We start from the raw sequence: 18,422 nt of genomic DNA, 5'->3' as shown, positions 1-18,422 counted from the left end.
GGAAGCGGAAGTGCGTGTACAGCGGATGTAGAGTGGACCAATCAGAGCCCTTGTCTGCGACACTGTCTGCGAGGCTTCTGCGGTGGTCACAATTTTTGGGAGCTGCGCGCAGAGCGTCTGCGAAGGTGGGGGGGCTACGCAGATGCCATCTGCGACGCCGTCTGCGAGGACTGCGTTGTCAGCATAAATTGGCCTTAAGTGTGACTTGGGGTTCAATCGGCATTTCGGTAAGAGAGCGCACGCCGAGAGTAAGAGGGCGCAGCGCCCCTGTTCCCCGGTTTAGACGAAAGCCTGCCGCAAGTATCTGACCCTAGAGCCTTACACCACAGTTCCAGCCCAAAAGACCACTGAAACTACTCACAAAATATTAAACTATGATTTCAGCTCCATTTCAGAAAGGATTTATGATTTGTTGCTAGGTACTAAACTCTGGAGATGGACTACTTTTGTCACCTCAGGGTACTCGAGTGCCCATCTCTACTAGAGACTACAGTAGATCAGAGGTATTCAAACCGTAGGCACACAAAAGAATTGCAGGGGGTATGTGGGTGAGAGGCGAGATGGAAAATACCAAAGAATAAATATTTAAGAGACTGTATCAGACTAGCCAAACTATGCATTTTGTGTAGGAGATCCACATTTAACTTCAGATTAAATGAAACGCTGAAACACTCACCCTAAGAGTCACATTTTTTTCCAGAATAAAAATGGAAGATGAGCCGATCGAAATTCATGCATGCGTTTTGAACACGGACGCTCTCTGCAAGCCCCGCCCCGTTCCTCCATTTCACGCGAGTAATATGTGACTGGTACTTATGGTGACTCAAAGATGCACTGATTTGATGCCCTTGCTTTCTGTCAAGGTAAACTGGCCAAAAATTGCCTTTTTAAAAAATATATGTATACGGTGAAGTATTGACAGGTTTGTTTTTGTTGGCTGGTGACAAAAGGTGAGGCAGGAAAGTTTTCCAAAAACTGGGACGTGAGCCTCATGGTGAAAAAACTTGAACGTGTCTGGTCAACAGAGCGAAGCAGCAGCGTATCTCACATCGTTTCAAAAAGATCAGCACATCATGCACGTTCACTAAAAACTTTAAATATATTTATAGTGGAGGAGAGGGGAGGAAACCCACACCCCTTCAGTTCGTTTTGCTCTCTTGTTCTCCACAAATATTGGCATATGCAGGTCCTATACCATGTGAAGTTACAGTGTGAAAAAGCACAATAAAAACATTTCACATGGACAGGACAGTTCACATGAATAAGTCTCAGCTACAGTAAGTAAATGGACTTTAGCCTGTAGCTCCTCATGTGTCCTGCATTACACCATTTTCAAAATAAAATAGATCCATCCATACTGCTTATCCGGCAGGGTCTCAGGGGGAGCTGGAGCCAATCCCAGCTGACTTCGGCTGAGAGGTAGGGTACACCAAATCTATTCTTGGGTTTCAGTCACGTGACTTTTCTTAGCGATTTCACTTCCAGTAAAACAGCTGGTGGTCTAAACGGCTGCCGTAGTGCAAACAACTAGCGATAACTTATCAGCGTACGCTCGTAATCTAGAAGCCACTGCTCGCTTTAGATATATTCAGAAGATTGTTATGTACAATGGAATCGACCCGTACAGTCTGGGAAAGAAGGATTTGTCATACGATCTCGAAAACTACCCTTCAGTCGAGTTCCCTGACATCTCAAACTGTCTGGCATTCTAGACGTCCTTCTACACCGCAAAACAGATGAAAGCGTGGAAGAGTATGGAGGCTTACAACTTTTTTTTTTTTTTAATATGTGGCTGGGTAAAGGACCTTGGTATCAAGTCGCTGCCAAATGAATCCTGTATTGTTTTTGCCCGTGTTTTAAGCTTTTTTTCACATCTTTACAACCGAAGCGCTGCAAGTTGAAGTGTAAACAAACAGTTGGCTTGATTCTCACTTGTGTTGGCTCTTATCTCTCAGCTAAATCATTCACAAAGATCATCAGAAACCCCTTTAAAGACCTGGATCTTAGTTAAACAAGACGGAGGAGTGATCACGGCGCATTGTAACTGTACGGCTGGGGAAGAATTTTGTCGTGACCTTCATGCATATGGACTTTGTGAGGAGTGAACAAAGAAACAGCTGGGGACTTTAGCGCCTTGTGACTAAAAAAAAAGTACCGTAAAATAACAACACATAGCAAGAAAAGTACTTGGAAAACACTAAGGACATAGCCGAGAGGGAGAGACAAACCTTTCACCAAGTGATCACTGCAAACTCGAGCAGGCTTCGACTCGGCTCCCTTCGATTTCAGTTTGAGGTTCAAAACCCACCTTTCTTGACCTCGTTTTGCGAAATCCTGTGTTCGTTCACCCTTTTTTATTAGTTCACGGGGAACCCTGAAGAAACTTTTATCAGTTTCACAGTCTGATTGATTCAAACAGCCTAAAACATCGCAAGCGTAAGGCATTTTTCATGCGAGCAATGCACCTTCAACGTACAAACGCTTTGTCAGCTGAGCTTTAGCAGACCACCAGCTAAAGTTTTGAATAACTAATGTTAATGTCACGTGAAACCCAGCAATGGAGCACTTGCATGTGACGTCACAGCCGATCCAGATTGTGACAGATGCCATCTTGTCGGTCAAACACCATATTTCCGCCTTCTACTTCTACTTCTGGTTCTACTTCTGCTTTTACTCCTACCTTTTCTTCTGGAAAACCCTACTATATACAATTCTACTACAACGGCTGCGGCTACAAGCTCTCCCTACCTGTGCACGTTTATGTGTATTTTTGCGTGATTTTCGTCTGTACCGGACTTCAATATCCACTACAACTGTATGGACTTACTGGACATGGGTTTCCAGCAGAAAATGACGGTTTGTAGCGATTTCCATCACATGCACAACATTCCGGACGAGATAGCGAGACCAGCGGGGTCTCCGTGGATTGTTATCGGAAGCAAAGCGAAGGAGGCGGCGCCGGGAGCGGAAGCAAAAGCGAGGCTGCAGAGCCGGCCTGTTGACTAAGCTCAGAAAACAGCCACTCAAATCTCCACTACTAAGCCTCTACCTCTCCAACGCCAGATCCATGGTAAACAAAATGGACGATTTGGAATTACAGCTGGAATTACCTTATTCTATTCTATAATCGGCTGGTCAGTGCTATACTCAATACTTAAGTGACTTACCCGTCCAATGAGGATTTTCTTGTTTACAAGATGCCACATCTGAGTCGCTGACAAATCCTGAATTTCTGTAAAGATAACTGTCCAGAGATTTATAAGCACGCAGTGCTTCACCACTGAACAGCGAGGGAAAGTTAATGAGGTAATTATACACGTCTGGGTATTCCGCTGGCAGTTCAAAATCCGGTCGTGAAAACTCCGTCCGGTAAGCCATAAGGGTCACTAATCTGTAGATCGTTTATTTTAGACATACATCTAGTTATCTGTTCATTAGAAAAATGAGCCGTGTAGTCCGTCGGTTGAAATTGATCCATTCTGTACACGAGTGCAGCAGTATTCAGCGGTGTTTTTTACCGACAAGATGGCGGCTGTGTACTTTCCGGTCACGTGACTGCAAGATCTCTATTGCAGAGCTAATACAGAGACAACCAACCATTCATGCTCACATTCACACCTACGGGCAATTTAGAGTAGCTAGATAACCTAATGCGCAGGGTCTTTGGACTGGGAGGAAACCCATACAGGCACAGAGAGAACATGCAAACTCTACACAGCAAGGCCCCAGCTGGCTTTGAGGTTTGAACCCAGAACTTTCTTGCTGCGAGGCAAGTGCACTGCTGTGCTGCCCAAAATGAATACATGTTAATATTAAATAGATGTTAAACCCATACTGCCTTCTGGCAATTTGTGGAATCATATGGTTGTGCTGGTAAAGCCGTGGTTTCCCTATGGAAAAAGCAGTGCTAGTTCGCCTGAAGGCAACACTGCCTCGGGCGATGTGCAAGACTTGGATTTCGATGCCTTTACACAGCACTCGCAGTCCAAACAAATTCAACTTTGGCCCAGTTTACAGGAGCATTTTTAAATTCGCAACTAATAAGATGAGACCTCATACGTGACGGCGCAAAGACGTGACTCTCGAATGGAGCAGTTAGCAGTGCAGTAGCTCTTGGACGAGGTTGAACTAGCCATTAGTTTGTCGAGTCGCCCCCAACCACCCCCTTTATTCTTGCCCTCCAAGTTTTGTCCGGTCATCTCCAAATCATGCCAAAAGCTTTTTAGTGTTTGAGAGTCAGATACATGGTGGATTTAGATACTTGCAGAATATCCTATCACCATGAAAAATCCAGGTTTTCAAATGCGTCTTGCTGACTTGGCACCTCTTCAAAGAAACACTCGTCATTTGTACAGTTATGGTTTCAAGATGTTCGCTGAAACGCTAAATCAGAAAATGCAAATTAAAAATATCTGCAGTGGCATTTCCCTTATGGACACAAATAACATAAGACGTTTCAAACTCATTTGATTTAGACAAGGACGAATTTATGCGTACAACAGCTGCCAAAATTACAATAGAAATGCAAAGCACATTTGACATTTCATTTTCCATGTCTAAACAGTTCTGGGTCTGTTATACCGAATAAGTAATAACAATCCTTCCATTTGTGATTGCTTGCGTTCTCATTCCCATGCTTGCCGAACTCAGCCAAAAAAAAAAAACAAAAAAAAAACAAAGTCTTTTGTTTTTGAAATCTGGTTTGCTTTTGCATCAGTTATAGTTTAAAGGAGAACTGAAGTCATTTTTAAACTTGCTTTATTTCTTAATTAACGTTATTCAATTATGTTTTCGGTTTTAGTAACCTTATATCGTGACTTGTATTGGCAACTAATTACAATTAAATATTATACTTATCGGCCTATTCGGTTTTTAGCCGTGTTGAATTTAGTTCGTTTGGTCCACGGCAGGCGTCGCTTATCCGCGCGATCTTCACCAGACTTGTGCGAGACTTCGAAACGTAAAGTGCCAGCCAGGTGTCAGTGCCACCATTTTGAAAACTGTTTTCCAAACGAAATGTTGCACAAAAACGAGTTTAAATGACGATTACTGCCTACTTTTTTCAAACTTTCCTGATTGCTATTTAAAACAAGCAAAACTTCCAGCTTGATTACATCAGCATTCGAAAGCGCGTCTTTTGACAACGTTGGCAGACATTTCCCTGTGTCCGAAATCGCTCCTGACTCACTATATAATGAGGACGCCATTTTGTAATGCTGTCCGAAACCTTAGTGAGGATTATTTACACTCTATATAGTGCACTCAAAGTATCCCACAATGCATCACGAAAAGCAGTGTACAACCTATAGTCACTACCCAAGCAATATATCCTGTCATGCATTGCGGTCGCGCTGAAAGAAATCAAAAGTCTCAAATTTGATTTAATTAAAGGCAGCAGCAAAGAAGAAAGTATTCAGCCTTGATTTAAAAGAACTGAAAGATGCAGGTACTTTGTATTGATTAATGTGGAAAATACGCTCAGTATAATATGGATTTATCACAAAAATACACGCATGTATTTATTATTTTGAAAACCCACCAGCTGACTGATCTGGCACGTTTTAATTGTGCAACAGTAATGACGTCAATACCAGCTCTTTCGGACTAGTGTCCGAAAGCGTTTTTTTTTTTTTTCATTTTACCAATGAGCTAACTGTAGTCCTCTATATACTAATTCCCTATATAGGGAATTATAGTAGTGAACGAGTGAGAGATTTTGGACACAGGGTTGGTCACTTTGATTTCTGCTGTACGTTTTACTTCCGTCCTACGATGTCTCGCACAGGTCTCACTGAATCTCGTTTACGGCCGTTGCTTCGACATATGGACTGATATATTACATAGCATATTTCAAACACTCATAACTTGCTATAGCAGCGACAAAATAACGATCAAAAATACATTCCTATATTTAATAAAATGAGAAATAGAATTTTGATAATAAAAAAATTGCCTTCGGTTCTCCTTTAAAGTGCATATCACGGGTAAATTCAGGAGCAAGATCAATGTAATTCTCCTATTTTATATTAAACTTTGGTCAAATATCTGTAACATTCTGCATTCTCTGCAATTTTTTTACCTTGCGCAATACCAGAAAAATTCAGTTGAAATCAAGCCATTTGAGGCGAATTGGTCCGCCTCTGAAAAAACTTGGCATTTGGATTTCCCGGCAAACATTGATTTTCGTGACATCGCGTGCGGGACGCCTCCCTCTGAATCCTACGTCAGCGCTGGTTTGTTTATGAGAAAACGACCTGGTGGTTTTCTGCAAATTTCTTCAACGTTATCACGTAATTATTAAAATGGTTAACAGATGTATCGTAGGAGGGTGTAGCAACACCAATCTTGATGGGATTAGTACTCATCGTTTTCCAAAAGACCGGACAATGAGAGAGAAATTGGAGCGCTTGGTCTACACAGGCTGTGCACTGAAACCGTGTAAAGCTCGCGCAGCCTGCTGGCGCTTCCGCAGGTGACGTCATGAATCTGGCTCCAGACTCCCTTGGGATTTTTCCAGACGCGTTTTGTTATTTTATTTTTTTCTGCTGTAGACAGATGGCCTTGTGCAAATTTACCCTTCTGGATGAGTGTGTAAAGGGACATTCTTTCATATTAAAAAAAAAAAAAAGAATTTGGTCCAGGATATGCACTTTAATGTTTTACCGTTAGTGATTAGTTTATAGCTATAAGTGGTTTTGAGATTTCGATTTGGAATCCAACACAGAGAGAATAAACTCACTTCCTTGTCCAGTCGTCTTGAAATATTCTGTTTTCAAGCCAAGAAGCCTTTATTTGTCCCACGTACACTCAAGCACACAGTAAAATTCAACCTCTGCATTTAACCCATGGCAGATTCTACCATAACAGAGGCCAGTTAAGTCCCATCTCCTTAAATTGCTGAATTGATTATTTTGATCATTCTATTAAGTTTTTCTAGTAGCATTTGGGGTCTTGGACATTCACAGTAAATTTTAGGACAGTAGTCCTGGTACTTAACTAATTAATAAAAGCCTGACATGACAGACATGCTAAATGACAATAGAAACACATCGGTTTCTATCATCAAAATCTGACAGACAAACTAACGTCTACCATCATATTCTGACAGACACTCTAGATGACAATAGCAACAAAACTGTTTCTTACATTATTAATCTGACAAATTTAGTAATAATATTAAATACCTCATCACTAGAACCAAATAATAAAATAAAATATTGAAATAAAAAAGATGAAATTTATTTTCAAAATTGAAATATCAACAATAATTATCAGAACAGTGACGATAGACACGACTGTGTCACTTTCGCGGGGAAATAACACATTGAAATGGCCTGTCGGCTGAAAGGGTCGCAAGCGGCTCTGATTTATCTCAACTTACGATAGTTTTCCTCCAGAAAAATTTAAATATGAATGCACAAATATATTCTCAATGTTTCTATCGTCAAAAATTTCTATCGTCAGGATAGCTGACTGAAAATCTTACCTTGATTTATTTGATGAAATCTAGCTGTCAGAACTCCAAGTCTTGCCCGGAAGTAAATGTCTGCTGTCACAAAAATCATGCGCAGTAGAATTTCCTCTCTGCGTCAGTCAACATGTGCGTGGTGAGGGCTTGAATTTTGCTATCGTCAGGTGCATTTGACTGACAGACTGACGATAGCATTTTTAAAAATAACTCTGGGCTTCTCGTCGTGAACGAAATAGTTTTTTCGCTGTTACCGTAAAATACCAAATAATAGCCCGGGCGATTATTTGTCTCAATCACGTAAGAGACCCGGCGCGTATTAGAGACTAGGCGGCTATTTGGAATAGGCGATTAATTCCTTCTTCACAAACACCTTCCCCAAAATCTACCTCAAAACGGGGAAAAAAATCATTCTCAGATAGGCCTACTTTTAACCAGTATAATTTACAGTTTGTTTAGAGTTAGATTACAGATAGCACGGTGCCGACTTCGGGGAATTTTGAAGACGCAGAATGCATCTTCGCATGGCACAGTCGGGGTGGATAAAGGATAAATCACACACCTTTTCCTGTTAATGACTAGTTAAGCGCATGCTTTACAAAATAATCAAGGAACCACAACATTGTCTGTGCGCAGCACTGTGATTTAATTACTCTGCAAAGTTATGGTCACTTGCTATCACCCTCACCCATGCAGCCTCCACCCTTTGCGCTTCGCGATGTCTGTCAATCTGAAATTGCATGGAGGGCGCGACGTTGAAGCAACATAATTAGGGTGCGAAGTGTCAAACCAAAGGGTTTTTTCTTATGCTGAAAAATAAGTGACCTGCAGTGGCTACATACTGTCATCTTGCATCACGTTTCTCTCCAAGACGTCTCCCTATTTGGCCGATATGAGCCTATTCCCCGAGTGAGTTGGTACGGTGGCTCGACCCCGTAGAAAACTTAAAGTTCGGATGAAAGTTAGTTGAATAGGTTACTGACTTGTAGGCCTACATGTTGCCTGCCTGACGCGTGCTTCTGCCCAACTTGCACGACAGATTACTTGTTGAAAAGGCCCCTTGGATTAGATTGGCCGCAAGCAGACTGAAATGCATGTTAGAACGCTCTCACCTTTTTTGTAAAGCGTCTTCCAGATCCGAATGGGTAAGGGCAAGTGAAATGGTATAAGGTCTTTAATAAAACTCAGTGTGTGCTTTGACGCATGCATTCGGCAATTTAGGTCGTTTAACAGAAGCAGCAGTCCAACCTTGGAAACCCGCAGTCCTCAATGTCACCACACACGCTGGCTTTCGTTGGGTATACCCAAAGGGGTGGCTAAGACATCTGTCAAAAGTTACGGAGTTGCATTCCTCAAGAAATATTACGGTAGACCAAGATTATAACATTGAAATGGCATGTTTATTATCACGTAACAAAATGTTGTAAACAGTATTATAGAAATAATTTCATTCATTCATTCATTCATTCATTCATTCATATTGTTTCGGTAGAAAACTATGCAATGCAAAATCGTTTAAACACCAGAAAACCAGAAAAGTGCTGGGCCTCAAGATTCTAGATAGAACATTCGGACGCCTTTTTTTTTTTTTTTTAGACCCCGGCGAGTATTCGGAACCGGCCTTTATTTGTCACAACACACGCGTACACCCGGCCGTTAAAGGGAACTCGGCGGTTAATTGGAACTCGGCTATTATTTGGTATTTTACGGTAATCTATTTCAACTCTATCTGTTGACACCCAAAAATGATAAAGCCTGCTTCCACACGATAACTACCAAAGATCCATAATGGCCGAGTCTATCGTCAGGTCATCTGACAGAAATTCACTGACGATAGCAACAGGGATAATGAAAGGGATTTTTAAAATGGGAGTTATGTCTGTCAGATATGTCAAAGAAATAGAACTTTATTCTTTAAAAATCTTTTATTGATATACTCAGTGTATTTTTAAATGACGTGCTGTTTTAGAAGACCAAATACCATATTTTCAATCTTGAAAATATTACCTCACTGAAAAAAGGACAAGAAAAATTTCTTATTTTGTGGGCAAGTGGTTAATGGATCCAGTTACGGTAGAATCTGCCCCATCTGAAGCAGTGACACACACACACCCAGGGCAGTGGGCAGCTGTGCTACAGCACCCAGGGAGCAGTTGTGGGTTAGGTACCCTTGCTCAAGGGCACTTCAGCCCAACCTCAGGGTTAGCCCATATCTTTGGACTGTGGGGGAAACCAGAGCACCCAGCGGAAACCCACGCAGGCACGAGGAGAACATGCAAACTCCACGCAGAAAGGCCCCGGTCTGGGCTCGAACCCAGAACCTTGTTGCTGTGAGGCGACAGTGCTAACCACTACACCACCATTCCTGGAGGTACTGCAATAGCAGGTTGATGTGTGGAACGGAAGGAGCAAGCCCCTATTCCAGCTCCCTGCTCTAAAAATCTGTTTAATATAACGTCCTCAATTAGAGGACATATCAGATATTAAACTGATAAGAACAGAGACTACACTCGATCTTCGCCAAAAGGCCGAGAAGCCAATTACATCAGTTAGGTTGTTAATGAGACCAGAAAATCTATACAAGCCTGTGAAAACTCTCCACTTTCTGAATTAATATGCCAAGCCCTGATGAGTCTCTTGTCTGACAGACCGTTTGCACTTACGTCACGAATCTCCCATGATGCTCTCCGATTTTGTTGTGTCCGCCATCTTTGTGGTATAGCATCCGTGGTGACCGAAGAGAGTACATTGGCGAATTGTAATTTTTCGCAAATAAATTTCACGAACTGAGTAATAGTGACAAGGTCAGGTACAGGGAAAAGATAAAAGAATGTTCGGGGTGGATCCGTACAGCAACGTCGTAGAGTATGAAGACGATGTACGGATGTGGCCGAGTGTGAATTACACAGACATCGTGAATCACCTGCTTCGTCACTCGGAAGCAGATGAAAGCGCACAAAAGTTTAGCGCAAGTTTACTGCAAGAATCCAGTAGGTTCCTAGCCTGGGAAATCCCATGCTGCTTTGCACAATCGTTCCGATCTGAAAAGACAGCATGGAAACTATGGTCTAAAGGCTCGCCTGAGTTAGAGAGCCAATCAGAGAGTGGGGAGGGGTGGAAAGATGGTGACGCGTACTACTCGACAAACGGAAGCTTGTAGTTTATTTGGGACTGTTTACGGATCACATTTAACATGGCGGCGAGCGATACGAACCAAACTTTCGATCAAGCTTTAGACACGGTTCTGAATAGTTTAGAGCGAAAGTTTGTTTTAAAAAAAAGAACAGCGTTTGGCGTTTCAGTCTTTCTTCGCTTCTTCGTCGCTCTAACTACGTCACCGGGTACAACTGCCATGATTGGCCATGGGCTACGTATACACCAAATGATAGACATTCGCAATGTCCAATAAACGGCCGTTGACAATCGTAAACCACACCTCCCCTACGAGAAATTCAATAGGCGGATTCCAGGCCATATTTCACTTGTGATATGGTCTGGTGTTAACCAGACTAGTAGGTTCCTGATGTGGGCAAATTTTATTTTACCAAACTCAACTACCTACATTTTACTGGTGCTTTGTGCTATGCATCTGTAACTGCAATATAAATTGGAGTAGCGCTTACATGTACATCACTTACAGTATGTCGCATCTTTATATATATTTTGTCTATGCGTCACATAAACGGTAGAAATATAAACTTATCCTTTACGAAATGATCTGCACATACTCGTACATATTCGTAGCTGGTCTCTTTTGGATCCGATCTGTTCAGATTTGCAAGCCACTGTCTCTGTCGTCTACAGGTTAGATCTTCCATTTGGGGTCTTTCTCGCATTTTACGAGTAACAGCGGGTAAACTAAACAGTCTGACTCCAGCCTTAGCGGAATTGTTTGAGCAAACGATAACTGCGCAAATTTGCGGCATTTCGTATTGAGGTACTTGTTGCTACGCATGTGTTATTCCACAAAGATGGTGGACACAGCTAAATCAGAGAAGGTCATGGGACATGTGATGTCATGCGCAAACGGTCTATTTGCATTTTTACCGTCACTGAGGCAGACTCATCAATGAAACGCTGCGAGCGAGAGTCTGAAGGGACACTGCATGTTTTGGAAGAAACAATTACGTTGCAATTTGATTCATCTTTATATAAAATAAATACAGCATCAGATTAATGTGGATCTGTTTAGATTGAAGATATTGAATATTCTAGATACTAATTGTTTTGAGTAGTGTAAACGTATCGAACCTTTGATACCTGCTGTTCCTCAGATTAAACCTAACCTCAGGGCTCAGGTGAAGGCCGGAGTTAAAGGAGAACCGAAGGCAAATTTTTTATCATCAAAATTCTATTCATCTCATTTTATTAAATATCGGAATGCATTTTCGATCGCTATTTTGTCACTGGTATAGCAAGTTATGAGTGTTTGAAACATGCTATGTAATATATCAGTCCATATGTCAAAGCGATGGCCGTAAACGAGATTCGTTGAGACCTGTACGAGACGTCGTAGGATGGAAGTAAAATGTATAGTGGAAATCAAAGCGACCGACATCTGCCAACGTTGTCAAAAGACGCGTGCGCACTCTTTCGAATGCTGACGTGATCAAGCCGGAATTTTTTGTTTGTTTTGATAGCAATCAGGAAAGTTTGAAAAAAGTCGGCAGTAATTGTCATTTAAACTCGTTTTAGTGCAATATTTTGTTTGGAAAACAGTTTTCAAAACGGCGGCACTGACATAGGGATGTTAACCGATGACCGTTTGACCGATGGTTGACCGAATCAACGTCAACCGGTTAATTTTTTTTTGGTTGTCGGTTAAAAAAAAAAAAAAAAATCGTTTTGAAGCTGCCGATTTTGGAGCGGAGGACTTGGAATTCTGTGTTGTAAACGCTTGGGGCGTGCCATGCGGTGTAAGGATGACAGCTGATGAATCAGAAACACCCATTCAGTCATGTCCCGCCCTCCTGCCCCAGTTAAAGACAGCTGACAAATCAGAAACACCCATTCAGTCATGTCCCGCCCCAGTTGAACACAGCTGCCACTCGGCGAAAGAAAAAAGTGTAGACACAGGCTTTTTAGCTTACAGATTACTATTCTGTTTTTTTTTTTTTTTTTAATTATTATTAGAAGGCACATGGAGTTTAGTCCTGCCTTGGCCAGTGCATTCTGAAAGTATGTTTCGGTCTGTAGCCAACAATGCATGTTATTGCAGATCATATCTCTCCACACAAACTAAAGGCGCAGATGCCGACTTTTTCACGGCTGAATCGTGCAGATCCGATTGCTTTCCTTTGAGCATACAGAATTTACTCTGATGAAATTATTCAGACACTCCAACGCCCCCCCTAAAAAAAAAAAATCGGATCTTTGCACGATTCAGCCGTGAAAAAGGCGGCATCCGCTAAAAGGCACGCCGTTTGCATCCCTGTTTAAACTCATAGGTTAACCGACTTTAACCGGCTAATGAGGCTCGGTGGTCGGTCAAGATTTTTTTTAGTTTTCGCCATCCCTACACTGACACCTGGTTGACACTTCATGTTTCGAAGTCTTGCACAAGTCTGGTGAAGATCGCGCGGATAAGCGACGCCTGCCGTCGACCAAACGAACTAAATTCAACACGGCTAAAAACTGAACATGCCGATAAGTATAATATTTAATTGCAATTAGTTGCCAATACGAGTCACGATATAAGGTTACTAAAACCGAAAACGTCACTGAAGAACACGTTAATTAAGAAATAAATCAAATTTAAAGATGACTTCCAGTGGTCTCAAAAGTAGCCGGTCACCGGCGGCAAATCGCCAGCTATGGCTTGTTATGCCACCGGCTTTTGTCAGTCGAGTCACAAAATTTAACATTAAATATTTCTGACAGCAAAAAAAAGTTGTGAACGTAAATTACATCCACTATGTCATGTATGTCCTTTGCCGCGTCAACTGTGTTTACATCCTCGACATGAGTGCAGCCATTACTGCTGCCTGTGTTGCCAGATTGAGCGGTTTCCCGCCCAATTTGGGCGGTTTTAAGTGCATTTCGGCGGGTTTTGAACATATTTTGGGCTGTAAAATGTCAGCAGTATCTGGCAACATATTTTTTTTACTTAATACAAGAAATTAATGGATGCCAACGTTTTTGCCAAAATGGTATTTTATTTTCCATTGTTTAGGCAGCTTCAGCATCATACTGGGAGATTCTGTTCGAATTGTTTTTATTTCTTCTATGAAGCCTGAGCCATTTATTGTATTAGTTTATAATTATTGTTTAATTTAGTCTTCAGGAGAGACTGCCTGCACACAGTACTAGTATTAATAGTTTTTTTTTTTCTTACATGAAAGCTGAGGCATTTATATTATATTTTAAGGTAACTTCATGTTGTGCTGTGAGGTTCTCTGCACTTTAACTTTTGAACCAACAGGTGCATTTGGATAAGTAAAGCCTATTTTTCTGCATTTTTGTAGTCCTGGTAATCTTTTATATTGGTAAAGTTGTTTATAGGACCATTTCTCAGTGTCTGTTTTTTTAATCAATAGTTTTTCAGTAATAACTTAATATTTAACATATATCACTCAATTTTAAACAACCCCCGCGCCTCCCCCATGGCTTGCCCCCATAGTCTCCAAAATTTCTGTGGGAAACACTGGCATGCGTAACAACGCTAATCAAGCTTAAGCTAGACGACCCGCCTCAAATACCTGTCCCGGGTAAATGTTATCCCAATTTTAGATGGCCTGTTCCAAACCATCCCGCCCCATGAAAAATTCGTACTTGCATATCTATCTATCTATCTATCTATCTATCTATCTATCTATATATATATATCCCTGCATGCTTTGCGTGCATTATGTCTGCCGCTGGCAGACATTTTACCATTTTGCACCCTGCTGTAAATTATTTGTACCCTGCTATTCTCCCAAACTTTGAAGCCCCTGGACTTCAGTTCTCCTTTTCAGCAGTGGAGAGAGAGAGATAAAGCATCAGGTTTTGCTGTTTTTTTGTCGAGAAAGGTACACTGGAGACCAGTGATGTTTACACAGTCAGACATTAATCACTCGGTGAGATTACGAAATCTGCAAGCATCCCAGCCAAACAGTTCCTCAAAACAAGCTGCAAACTGTTAAAAAAAAAAAAAAAAAAGGAAATAATGAAAACTAAAATTAGCAATAATAAGGGAACACTTTCATTGAAACTGGTTTATACATCCACATGTATGTGACTGCATAAAACATCCTCAACTGAGATTTCCGAAACAAACACACACAGACTATGTACTTTGGACTGTGACACTACGACAGTGTACTTATGATACACAGGTCATCCTTTTTTACCAGCTATAAACGCACAGAAGAAAGGCAGACCTTGAAATTTTACACCCCTGATGCAATCCTCTTCTCTAAATGCCAGAGAGCTCGACTTCGGATGTCTAAGTATGAAGTTAGGGGTCGCAAAATATTTATGGAGGAAACAGCTCAGCCTGTCTGAAGCCCTCCCTCTGATCAACACTCGGCTCAGCTTGATCATTGTGGGTTCCTAAAACTACTTTGGCCTGCAGTCCATTAGACTCCCTCGCACTAAAGACCTACATGGCTGAGTGCACGCTGACAAATCAGACAGAACGTCAGGGTTTTATGACTGTTTTGGATAGGTCAAGGTTGGGGAAAAAAAAAAGCTCCATCTCTGAGCATAGAATATAAACAGAGAGCATTGGAAGGTCATATTTAGGGGTGAGAGACATTTCCGAAATACATTATTAAAGTGAAGAGGAAGAGGCGGGTTATAAGTGGACCATTAATGTGTGAATAATAGATGCCTCAATTTGTACCACCACATAAATTCAAATTTGTGTTAACCGAACTGACATTTCAACCAAACAGATTAAAAAACACACACACACGAGCTTATTCAGAGCAAGCAGATGCTAAGAATGCTGAACAATGACACACATAAACTTACTGCTATTCAGACAGCAGAAAATAAAAGCCTGTGTCCAGAGCATGGAGCCATCCCATCATTCAGTTTGTCACCTAGGCAACAAACATCACCAATCCGATCTCTGTCTCTAGGTGAAAGAGGATGTACGTACAGTGTCTTGCAAAAGTATTCACCCCCCTTGGTGTTTGTCCTGTTTTGTCGCATGACGAGCTGGAATTAAAATGGGATTTTGGAGGGTTAGCACTGTTTGATTTACACAACACTTTAAAGGTGCACGTTGTTGTTTTATTGCGACACAAACAATAATTAAGATGAAAAAAAAAAACATGGAGTGTGCATAAGTATTTACCCCTTTTCATATGAAACCCCTAAATAAGTAGCCTGGGAAATCCCATGCTGCTTTGCACAATCGTTCCGATCTGAAAAGACAGCATGGAAACTATGGTCTAAAGGCTCGCCTGAGTTAGGGAGCCAATCAGAGAGTGGGGAGGGGTGGAAAGACGGTGACGCGTACTACTCGACAAACGGAAGCTTGTAGTTTATTTGGGACTGTTTACGGATCACATTTAACATGGCGGCGAGCGATACGAACCAAACTTTCAATCAAGCTTTGTCTTGCACAAACGGCAGTAATCGTTCGGTGCCATTGTTTTCCTATTTTTGTTTTGCCTTCTCTTTCTCTTTCCTTCTCTTCTTCGCCTCTTCGTCGCTCTAACTACGTCACCGGGTACAACTGCCATGATTGGCCATGGGCTACGTATACGCCAAATGATAGACATTCGCAACGTCCAATAAACGGCCATTGACAATCGTAAACCACACCTCCCCTACGAGAAATTCAATAGGCGGATTCCAGACCATATTTCACTTGTGATATGGTCTGGTGTTAACCAGACTACTAAATAAGAGCTGGTCCAACCAATTCACTTCATAAGTCGCATAATTAGTTGATTAAGATCTATATGTGTGCAAAGTGTTACATGATCTGTCACATGACGTCTGTATAAAATCAACCTGTTCTGGAAGGACCTTGACTCTGCAACATGACTAAGCAAGCAACATGAAAACCAAGAAGCCTCCAAACAGGTCCAAGACAAAGTTGTGGAGAAGTATAGATCAGGGCTGGGTTATAAAAAAATATCCCAAACTTTGAATATCCCAGGGAGCGCCATTAAATCCATTATAGCAAAATGGAAAGAACACAGCACCACTACAAATCTGACAAGAGAAGGCCACCCACCAAAACTCACACACCAGGCAAGGAGGACATTAATCAGAGATGCAACAAAGACATCAATGATAACGCTGAAGGAGCTGCAAAGATCCACAGTGGAGATGGGAGTATCTGTACATAGGACCACTTTAAACCATGCATTCCACAGACTGGGGCTTTATGGAAGAGTGGCCAGAAAAAAGTCACTGCTTAAGAAAACATGTTTTGGGTTTGCCCAACAGCATGTAGCAGACTCTCCAAAACACATGGAAGAAGATCCTCTAGTCAAATGAGACAAAAATGGAACCTTTTGGCCATCATGGGAAATGCCGTGTGTGGCACAAACCCAACACCCTGAGAACCCCATCCCTACAGTGAAGCATGGTGGTGGCGGCATCACGCTGTGGGGATGTTTTTCATCTGCAGGGACAGGAAAGCTGGTCAGGACTGAAGGAAAGATGGATGGCACTAAATACAGGGCAATTCTGGAGGAAAACCTGTTTGAGTCAGCCAGAGGTTTGAGACTGGGACGAAGGTTCACGTTCCAGCAGGGCAATGACCCTAAACACACTGCTAAAGCTACACTGGAGTGGTTTAAAGGGAAACATTTAAATGTCTTGGAATGGCCTAATCAAAGCCCAGATCTCAATCCAGTTGAGAATCTGTGGCATAACTTGAAGATTGTTGTACACCAGCGCAACCCATCTAACTTGAAGGAGTTGGAGCAGTTTTGCCTTGAGGAATGGGCAAAAATCCCAGTGGCTAGATGTGCTAAGCTAATAGAGACATACGACAAGAGACTTGCAGCTGTAATTGTAGCAATAGGTGAGTCTGTATAGTACTGACTTTGGGGGGGTGAATACCTATGCACACTCCCGATTTCTGTTTTTTCATCTTAATTGTTGTTTGTGTCACAATAAAAAAACAACAATGTGCACCATTAAAGTGGTAGGCATGTTGTGTAAATTAAACGGTGCTAACCCTTCAAAAATCCATTTTAATTCCAGTTTGTAATGCAACAAAACAGGACAAACACCAAGGGGGATGAATACTTTTGCAAGGCACTGTACATGTGCACAGACACACAGTTACAGTGGATATGTAACTGTATGCAATTATGTCTGTGGTATAGACACTGTACATCATTGTGTATTCTATATACATAGACCCATTGTTTTATTTAATACATATTTTTAGAATAAATATTCTGTTCCCAGATTCCTGGGCGCCACCACAATTCAGGAAAAACATTTTTACATTCTGTCAAAACTATAACGTATTGACGTGAACATGCCTTTGTAGTATTTTTTCCTCCTTGGCTTGGCACAGATCCAGCGCAGTTGTTGAGAGACAATGAATCAGTTAGGGAGACAGATTAGCACTGTCTGTCTGTGGCATGTCGGTGACATCAGTGAGAGTATCTGGAGACACTTTACTCATTCATCTCGCGTGCTGAATCACCTGAAGGAGCTGTCACACCAGCATATACACGCCAGACAACACTGAGACAGGAAGTGAACGCAAATTTATAAAGGTGCAGTTATAGAAAATTCCTTTACCCAAACAATATGACTAACTGGTGACAGTCAACCTTAAAGGTAGACTGCCTTTCAGATTTTTCAAGTTTGGGTCAAAAAAAAAAAAAAAAAAGAACTTCCCCCGACACCCAATTATTTTCCTTTAGTGGACCGAACGCTACCGAGTTCAAATCACAGACTTCCAATTTTATTAGTTTTTTAAAAATAGAACAATTAATAAATTTAGGGCCACATGGCCCTAAATTCTCTGCTATTTTTTCCTGCTTCA

At 41.6% G+C, this 18,422-nt stretch overlaps 1 protein-coding gene and 1 non-coding gene across 3 annotated transcripts in view; both read right to left on the bottom strand.

Annotated features, from left to right (window-relative positions):
• The window catches only part of bmpr2b (bone morphogenetic protein receptor, type II b (serine/threonine kinase)), a 188,649-nt gene that overhangs the window by 119,849 nt on the left and 50,378 nt on the right, over positions 1-18,422 (bottom strand). The window lies entirely within an intron of this gene.
• Positions 9,818-10,008, bottom strand: LOC132892236 (U2 spliceosomal RNA). The gene has a single exon (XR_009655419.1). It is a non-coding gene; the product is annotated as a U2 spliceosomal RNA (small nuclear RNA).

This window comes from Neoarius graeffei, chromosome 9, assembly GCF_027579695.1.
Source record: "Neoarius graeffei isolate fNeoGra1 chromosome 9, fNeoGra1.pri, whole genome shotgun sequence".
NCBI lineage: Eukaryota > Metazoa > Chordata > Actinopteri > Siluriformes > Ariidae > Neoarius > Neoarius graeffei.
The sequence above is the reverse complement of the archived record's forward strand: the minus strand, read 5'-3'. Positions and strand labels throughout refer to the sequence as shown.